This window comes from Triticum urartu, chromosome 1A (genome assembly GCF_056163025.1).
Source record: "Triticum urartu cultivar PI428250 chromosome 1A, HENAU_Tu73, whole genome shotgun sequence".
Classification (NCBI taxonomy): domain Eukaryota; kingdom Viridiplantae; phylum Streptophyta; class Magnoliopsida; order Poales; family Poaceae; genus Triticum; species Triticum urartu.
Genome location: NC_141873.1, coordinates 111835679 through 111845705, shown reverse-complemented (window position 1 = coordinate 111845705; position 10027 = coordinate 111835679). Strand labels below are relative to the sequence as shown.

Here is a 10027-nt window from a genome sequence, read left to right as displayed (position 1 = left end):
GGATCACTAGCGAGAGTGATGATCCCTTTAGGCCCGGGCATCTTGAGCTTCATGTACCCGTAATGGGGTATTGCTTGGAAGATTTTAAACGCTTCCCGCCCTAACAGAGCGTGATAACCGCTGCTGAATGGAGCCACATGGAACGTGACCTCTTCGGACTTGTAATTATCCGGCGTGCTGAACGCCACATCTAGTGTGATTTTTCCTATACAATGCGCTTCTCGACTGGGGATTATTCCTCTAAAGGTTGTGCTGCTTCGCTCAATGCGGTTCCAGTCTATTTCCATTTTTTGAAGGGTTTCCTCATAAATGAGGTTCAATCCGCTGCCGCCGTCCATGAGTACCTTGGTAAGACGAAAGCCGTCCACTATTGGACTGAGGACCAATGCGGCTGGTGCTCGGGCTGTTCGGAATTTAGGTTCATCACTGGCGTTAAAGGTAATAGCCGTGTTACTCCATGGGTTTATTGTTGCTACTTGGTAGACTTCGGCAAGGCTGCGGAGTGTCCTTTTTCGCATGTTATTCGATACGAAAGTCTCGAAGACTGTTAATACCGTATTGGTGTCTCTGGGGTGGCTTTCTGTGGCGTCCGGAATTAGGAGATCTTTGCCAATTTTGGCCACCTGCCGGAGTATCCAACATGCTCTAAGGTTGTGAGTTGGTGTGGCGTCCTCTGTACTGTGAATTTTACAGGGTCCATTAAGCCATCCTTCCAGTACGGTTCCATGCCCTATAGAGGGTTTTTGCTTTTTGGTGTTTGACCCGGGTGTCTGACAATGATGCACCCTTTTATTTCGGACTGGGTTTGTATTCAGGGCCAGATCGTCCCAAAATTTTATTTTGGTTTTCCAGGCGCTTTCCATCGCACAGTATTTTCGTACAATGGATGCCAAGTCAGCGAAGCGTGTAATATCACGGCGACTTATGGCGTTGAGGATTCCCTTGTACGTGCAATTATTGCAGAAGATTGAGATTGCATCTTCCTCGCGGCAGTCCCTTATCCTGTTCCTAACCAGGAGGAATCTGGCCCAGTAATGATGTACTGTTTCTTCGGGCTCTTGCCTGATTTGGGATAGATCGCTTATGTTCGGGTGGGTGGGTGAAATTAGATCCGAAGCCTCACCCCATCTGAGGCTCAGAGGCCGAGGAATTTCCGAACTCGAAAATTTGGATTCCTGGATGTTGTCCAATGAATCCAGCCCGTCGCCTGACTCTAAGTTCAGGTCTTGAGTGATATCCTCCCCTTCGCGGGTATCCGGCTTGGAGGGATCGGGAATCCGGACGTAGCTAGTCCTTAAGATAGATGAAGGGTCGCCGCACTGTCCCTCTACCACAGCAACGTGATGGGTGACTTGGGGAGAGTTAATCTCTCTCAGATCGGGCTTAGGCCCAATCTGGTTGTAATCCGTAGCGACTCCCAGGGCGGCGATGCGATCCAAGAGCTCGTTTATGGAGAAGAGCTCCATTGGATCTAACTGCTCGGCGAGTTCCGAGCTGACATGAAGATTGTTTTCGATGGCTCGAGAGGTCATCGTCGGCGCAGAAGCCGAACAGGCGGTCATGAGAAAACCACCTAGCCGGAGGGTTTGGCCGACAGCCAAAGCTCCCTTAGCAACGGTGCCGTCTTTAAAGACGGGGCGAGGCATCCTTCCTGATGGCGATGACACAGAGGAACTCTCAATGAAAGCACCAATGTCGGTGTCAAAACTGGCGGATCTCGGGTAGGGGGTCCCGAACTGTGCGTCTAGGCCGGATGGTAACAGGAGGCAAGGGACATGAAGTTTTACCCAGGTTCGGGCCCTTTTGATGGAGGTAAAACCCTACGTCCTGCTTGATTAATATTGATGATATGGGTAGTACAAGAGTAGATCTACCACGAGATCGGAGAGGCTAAACCCTAGAAGGTAGCCTATGGTATGATTGTTGTTCTGTATGTTGGCCTACGGACTAAAACCCTCCGGTTTATATAGACACCGGATAGGGTTAGGGTTACACAAAGTCGGTTACAATGGTAGGAGATCTACATATCCGTATCGCCAAGCTTGCCTTCCACGCCAAGGAAAGTCCCTTCCGGACACGGGACGAAGTCTTCAATCTTGTATCTTCATAGTCCAAGAGTCCGGCTGAAGGTATAGTCCGGCTATCTGAACACCCCCTAATCCAGAACTCCCTCAATGACAGTTTTGCCCATGGGTATGGGTACCCGCGGGTACCCTACCCGAAAACAGTGGGCATGGGTAAGACTTTCTACCAGTTCATACCTATGGGTAATGGGTATCCATACCCACAAAATAAATGGGTAGGGTATGGGTATGAAATTATACCCAGGGGTAACCCAATGGATACCCGAAAATATTAATAAAAAATAAATCCTATAATATCTGGGTAAACCTACAGTAATTAGCATTGCAAGTTTACAAACTTGATTTTTTTTTCAATGGAGATTAAGATATTTGTGTGTCAGTCGTCATTGTGAAATTTTGATGTAAGTGCAAACCAGATTGCGATGGCCGAGTACCTAACATTAGTTTTAGGCCATTTTCTTGTCTTACCTTTATTATGCCAATGTTATATATTGTACCCATCGGATACTCATTGGGTATAAAATACCCGATGGGTATGGGCATGGGTACCAATTTGTGCCCATGGATATTGAAATGGGTGGGTATAGAAAAAATATTTGGGTATGGGTTTGGGCACAAAAAGTTCGTACCCGTCCATACCCTACCCATTGCCATCCCTATATGATCAAAAGATGAACTATTTGCCTGTTTGGTTATCAAACCAAGCTTTTAAAATTTTGTAAACGCATTTTTCTGCTATACGGTCATAAGACAGTGTGATATGCCAATATGTTCTTTGTTTTATTATGGCCCATGCATGAAAACATAAAGATACTGACGAGGAGGATCCGATTGGGTTAGATCAACAGAAGTAATGACGACTTACATATCGAGGAGGTCCTCGACCTCTTAGTCGGTGGTGATGGCAACCTCCTCAAGCCTCACGATGGGAGTGATTTGAATGTCAATGTTCTCTTCCTCGCCACCGGTTGGCAACCGCGTGAGGAAGACCATGGTGACACCCGAGGGAAGTGGCTGGTTGGCATCGGCTGCGGGGTAAAGTCGTCCTCCTCGCTGGCCACTTAGCCAGATCCACCCGCCACCGTCACCATCTCTCTCCACGCTGAGAGGAAGGCAAGGACGAGGTGCGTCACCCCTGCTTCAGCCGGTGAGGTGGGGGCGGTACGGGGATGGAGAAACACATAGACACAGCCCAAATTGAGAAAAAATCTACACAGAGACAAACGACAGCAAAATCAGATCAATTCTTCATGTACTTTAAAATCTATATCTATATCTATATCTATACCTACTATTAAAGCAAGGTGATATTCTTGATTTCGTCCCACTTAGATGATTTTATATTTATTTAAGATATATAAGCGAGGCGGTACTATTTATAAGTAAATCCACGTAGTCCACTAAAAATCGTTTCATAGGTCACCTAGGCCAGAAGTCTAAACGTGGCTGGGCTTCCCAGGGGTGCTCATTTTTCGTTTGGGCCCGTGAAATTGCTTCAGCGTAGCATTGGTTCCAGCCCACTTATGGGCCATGAGGTGGGCAAGTGGGCCTCCTGTAGCAAAATGAGGAAAAAACAAATTTTCCTTCTAAGGAATCGAACTTACAATCTCATGTACAGCTGGAGCTGGGGATACCAACTGGGCTAAGCATCTGCACGTGATTACAATAGAGAACGCACAAGTTTTCCCAAATTTTTTTTCATTAAAAGTTTCCACAGTTTAATAGTCTCACCTCGGCTATTTACATCAATTTCTACCAATTCAAATATGGTCTTGAGTTACCTGGCAACAAGCGAACTCCGTCAGCAAACAAAAAGTGATAACGGATAAGGCCTCGAGGTGCATGACATTAAATTAGGGAATTTTGGGCATTTAATCGCAGGAGTATAACATATGATTCAAAAGAGTTTCCACTTATTAAATGGGGACGTGCGCGAACTTGTGGGATTAAAAATTTACTATAATTTTTATTGGGTGTCCTCATGTTGGCGTTTTTTAATAGAAGAAAACTTCATGAGTACCACGCGCTAGAGCCGAGGTTTGAACACGGGTGGACTGGCTGCATACTCAAGCGGCCAGACAATGGAGCCGTGTCTTCCTTAGGTCTCAAAATGGAACTACCATTTTTTTAGGCGCACGTAGAAGCTATTTTCAGACAATGCAATGTTTTTAATGTAGTAAATTTCTTCCATGTCCATAAATCTTATGTGCATGGACTAAATTGTTTGTGTAACCACACCTATTAACCCCTCTTTGTGTGCCCATGTCCAAACTCCACCTTCATATGGTCTCGTTCAGCTGCGACAGCCCGTAAAATTAGCAAGCCGACTCGCTCCCTATGAAGAGTTTGGCTTGCCATCGGGTGAGTTATCAACGTGGTGGTGGAGGAACATCATACTGTCGTCCTTTGCCAAGAGCCATCGTTTCCCATGAGTCCCGTCTCGAAGAACCCTATTGATCAATCATTTTTGACATTAGAGACTCTTCTCCTACGATCCAGTTCGTCACCCGGGCAATCCGATTCATGACACCTAGCATTTACGTACTTCATAGCGAAGCATGAGTGGTTCAACATAGTTCAAATTCTTTTAAACATAGTTCAAATTCACCCGTTGCAACGCACGAGCATATGTGCTAGTACAAGTAAATTACCTGATCTGTTGTTACCTCAGTTTCAGTAGATTCTCTCTTAACTCTCGTACTCTGAGTACTGCTTCTCCTACAACAGAAAATGGCATGCATCAGAACACATGGTATTGATATAAATAATCACCTAAACGACTAAGGAACCAAATAAAGAGAACACCTTTCAAAGTCCTCCAGGGGCTTGGCATAATCCATTTCCACATCAGAATCAGCATGATGTCTTTCGTCGGGTCTCGTGGTCTTCATCTTGATGTACCCAACACAAATGCGACTTAGCCAATATATGATAGACTGCTAGCATGCTACTTCTGAAGCTACAACTATAGTGAATAAGCATTAGTGATCACGTCTAAAGCTAACTAAGGTGGGTCAACTCTGGAAGCATCAAAACAACCTGCTTTTCATCACAGGGTCGAGCTATTAGGGTGACAAAAACACTCCACCACACACCACAAAATTGGCATTAACAAATATTTACTTGTTTTCGTATATTTCTTTGAAACAATACTGCATACATATATATCTGTTTGCATATATTTCTTCAAAACAGGAAATAACAAGATAAGAAGCTACACTGCATACTTTGAGGTTTGGCTGAAAGGTTTGTGAATATTACATGTCCAACTGGACTTGTTAGGGTCATTTTGTCCCGTAGTGAATAATCCAAACAAATGTAAGATGGAATTACCATTAGGTCTGTTAGGGTACTGGTAGATACTCTCTCGATCTATTACATGCACAGGGGAATTCGAGATACAAGTGTGAATTACAAGCTCTGGCTGGAGTACAGGAATAGAGAGCGAGAGAAAGAAGAAGGAAAGGAAGCCGCCGCCGCCGTTCGTGATCCACTGGATACCCTCCTCGTTGCCTCCTCTCCACTTACTTATAGCTGGCAACGATTCAACGTGTGCACAGCCCAGCCCAGCCCATATGCTGTCCACGGATGGGCTGGCCGGTTAGGAGGGCTCCTAACATCCACCCCTCCTTGAAATGCGGCTTGCCCCCAAGCCGCTATCCTGAAGAGCTCGCCAGGATCCCACGGTGCTTGAAGATCATCAATCATGTTGGAGTCGCCATGGTAGTTGTCACAGTAGTAACCATTGTTGAGGTGGACTTGAACGAGCTTGAAGAAGCGGTCGTAGTCAACGGTGGTAGCCGAAGCCGGGGTGGATTTCGACGAGGTCGCAGCAGTAGTTGTGGCCAAGGTAGGCCCCCCGGAGGATGTATAAGACTTGAAAGGCTCACACCACCTTGATCCCACAAAACTTGTTGTACCTTGAATCCATCGGAGTCCATGTAGTAGCCAAAATGAAATGTAGTGGCATGGACGAGGTAGGCCGCAGTTAAGATGATGACACACTTTCCTCCTTCGAAGACCACTAGCTGAGCCAATTCAGGTAACAACGGCCATGCCATACCTCCAGGATCCCAAGATATGTCCAACAGGTAGATGCCCTGGTCAGATCCAATCACATCCATAGCATAATTGAGCATATAATCTGAACTGAGCCACAACAGAGAGCAACAATTGTTAGAAACATCAAGCCGCGAATTCGGAATGTCGAGGTGCTGGTCCAGAACTAGCATAATGTCCAGGTGCTGCCACTGTACTGAAATGTTCATGTGTCGCCTTGTGTCTAGCATTTTGTCAGTCCTAGGAAAAGGTAACTGGGGAAAGAACTACCGCTCAAAATGTGTGAATGTATATTTGCAGGAAGGCCATGGTTGCAGCTTGACTGAAGGAACTAGAAAAATATGCAATATTCTGAACTTCACAAGCACACCACGATCTTTTGTTTGATCTGGTCGATGCCGCAGCTCATAATCAATGTCAGCAGAAGATAGTAGAACCAAGCACCGCATCATCACCTTCAGACAAATTGGAAACAAGCAATCACTTTTTGCAATCTGAGAGAAGCGCTGGCTGGACTCCACAATGGTACACATAACATGCCATTGTGAACCGCTACTAGAAGTAAGAAACCCTGTGGTTATTCTGAACAAATAACCCCCTGGATTCCAAGGGAACAAGCATAATGTAGAATCTGAATCAAACTGCCTGAATGAACACAGCTCGCGGAAATTAGCTTTTACTAGCAGTGGCCATTCCCCTCGTAGCTCAAGATTAACTTGTCTCAAATAGTCCTCAAGCAAGTAAATAACAGTAGCACAGCCTAGTTCATATGGCCCAATTTGCATGAACTGAAGAAAAAATTTGTTTGAACATCCTGCGCTTAGAGCGCCCATTTCCTGCATGTTCTGAAATAGATGTGCAGCCATAGAACAGATAAGTAGACGCCATACCACAACACCCAGGTTCAGATCACCCATAAATTGCATTATCGGCTGACTCAGGACTGGCATATCTCTCAGCGCCATGGGGATCCAACAAGCCAACTTCTCATAAGTACATGGTTTCAGTCGCGCACTTGGCAAATGCCTCAAGGATGCTCTCCAAGAATTCAGATCATGAGATAAATACTGCATCGCATATGTAACCTGCGGTAGCAGCCCTGTATGCTTCAGAATCACTTCTTCAGGAGAGGAAGCAAATGACGACCATGACATAAGACAAGGCCTGCTAGTAGATGTTTTCCTCTTGGAACTAAGTGGCCATGCAACTTTCCATTGGAAATGTTTAGAGCAATTGGGGAAAACAGACAGAGTGTTGAATTTCACTCTCTTTGATCCAGCCTCACAACAATTGCTTGGCTCAGCGGAAACCAAGAAAGTGTGCTGCCCTTGTTCAGTGATGTTAGCTAGATCAAAAGATAGCACTGGCTCACACTGTATTAACTGAAAACCAAAAATGCTCGTCGTGTTCCAAGCACTGTGTTTCTTCGCACGCCGAAACTGATGTACAGCCATAGGAGCAAGACCAGGATGATGCATTCCCAGAGCAAGAATAATACTGCATGTACAGCGTTCCGAAGGCCACTGTTTACTGTAAGAAAATAGCTTGGCGTGCTTACGGTGACAGGAACCAACATTGTCCTGTTGCAAAGACCATAAGCACAAGGGCTCGATAGAGGTTATCTGGATGCAGTGTACATTGTAATTGCCCACAAGTTCTCCAGCGTGACATGATTCCATTGGAAAGGTGCTACTAGTCATATCAAGCAATTGGACAAACTGGAATGGATGTGCCCTGAATGTCCATGTATGAAGGCCATAAACAGAAGTAGTCACCGAGAAGTTCCAATGGGCAACACTAGAATGACAGACCTCTGATGGCACACTGACTGCAAATGATGGCCATGGCATCGGCCGTAGCAGCAGGCCTTGGTGGCTTGGGTGCGGCGAGATGTCCAAGTCATGCTTCCGGAACGGCTGCATCGAATTGACAGTCTTGGTAGCAGGATAAACAAGGTCGGCGACGAGCTCATGTGTGGCTGCTGGGAGTAGCGATGCCATCGTGACTGGAGATGGGAACGAAGTGGCACCAACTTGGTTGGAGCATTTCGTCGAACAGGAGAAATGCGTCATGCCGATGTAGACAGGGGACGCTCTGCGGGAGACAACAAGGACCTCATGGACCTTGTTGGTGGGGACGGAGACGCTTGAGAGGACGACAAGCTCGAGGGTGACGTCTGGAGTGGCCGCCATGAGTGTGTACTCGTCCGGTCCTGCAACAACGACGCCGCGGGTGCTGTCAGCGACGGACTTCCGTGACGGAACCTGGACGTGGAGCGGCGGGTTGATGCTGGCCATCACAGGAATGGTGAGGGCGCCGAACTTGTCGCTGAGGTCGACGACGGACTCGTGGTAGATGGTGGTGACCTTGTCGACGCTATTGGTGGCGACAACTTGGTTCAAGCCATCCGTCGAACAGGTGATGTGCGCCATCACGATGCAAGCAGGGGGCGCGTCGTGGATGACCTCGAGCACTTCCTGGGGCTTGGTGGTGGTGCCAGAGACGTCGGGGACGGGCGTAGGTGAGGCGTCCGTCATGGTTGAGGCCGCCGGATCGACAAGCGAGGTGACCACGGGAGGGTCACTCACTGGTGCAATACCCAACACTGAGCTCATCTCGTCTGCCTGAGCACATAACCTCTCCAGATACCACAACAACTGCTCCTTGGCAGACATGGCATCCCACTCTGATGGTTTGACGGCGGGCATGGCATCGTCGCTGGTGGAACGGAGGAATCGGGTGTGGACGAAAAAAATTGGGGAAAATTGAGGAGTGGAAGGGTGGTGGCCTGGCTCTGAATACCAGATATTAGGGTACTGGTAGATACTCTCTCGATCTATTACATGCACAGGGGAATTCGAGATACAAGTGCGAATTACAAGCTCTGGCTAGAGTACAGGAATGGAGAGCGAGAGAAAGAAGAAGGAAAGGAAGCCGCCGCCGCCGTTCGTGATCCACTGGATACCCTCCTCGTTGCCTCCTCTCCACTTACTTATAGCTGGCAATGATTCAACGTGTGCACAGCCCAGCCCAGCCCATATGCTGTCCACGGATGGGCTGGCCGGTTAGGAGGGCTCCTAACAAGGTCATCAACATCAATTGTCAGGAACATCAGTTGAGGTCTTGAGGACAATTCTTTGACATTTCAGCATAAACAGATGCAATGACACGGCATGACCTACAACACGAAGCGTTGAAGTTTGCCACAACCTACAAAAGAAATCAATGAGTGTATATATCGACCGTTGATGTATGGATTTTTTTTTGAAACGTGGGGCAAAAGATCTGCCCCTTTTCATTAATCAGGAGAGGGAAAAGGTCTTTCAAGTTACAGAGGACAAGAAAAATAAAAGCCCCAAGCATGGGGTGCACAACACATCCGCACTACTCTCCCGGTAGAATGTGGCCCAAATGTTTCGCCCCCGCGGTCGCCCAAAGAATCGCCGCTTTCTGGATGGTGCGAAGAAGGATGGTTGGAGGAGCAAAGTTGTGTCGAAAAACCCCTGCGTTCCTTTCGTCCCAGATCGACTTGCATACTAGCATAGTGAGGGAAGACATCGCCCTTCCATGGAGCCTCTGGGTGGCAACCATGTCGAACCACCAGTCCTTGATACTCCAATAGTTCGCCCAAACAGCAACGTCCAAGCTAACAAGCTGAAGCCAGTCCTTCACCAAGCCCCAGAGCCTCAGCGTGTAGCGGCAGCCAAAGAAGAGGTGCTCGACAGTTTCTAGGCCCCTGCGGCAAAGAGGACAAGGGCCATAGTTTGGCCACCCCCTCTTGGCCAACCGGTCAGCTGTCCAAATCCTGTTTTGTAGAGCAAGCCACGCGAGGAATTTGACGTTCGGGGGCGCCCAGGTCTTCCAAACAACATTGCACATGTTTG

The 10027-nt window shown here is 47.4% G+C and overlaps 1 pseudogene; it reads right to left on the bottom strand.

The window, feature by feature from the left end:
* Positions 1-5871: 5871 nt before the first annotated feature.
* On the bottom strand, positions 5872-8851 carry LOC125530548 (uncharacterized; annotated as a pseudogene).
* Between the last annotated feature and the right edge of the window lie 1176 nt (positions 8852-10027).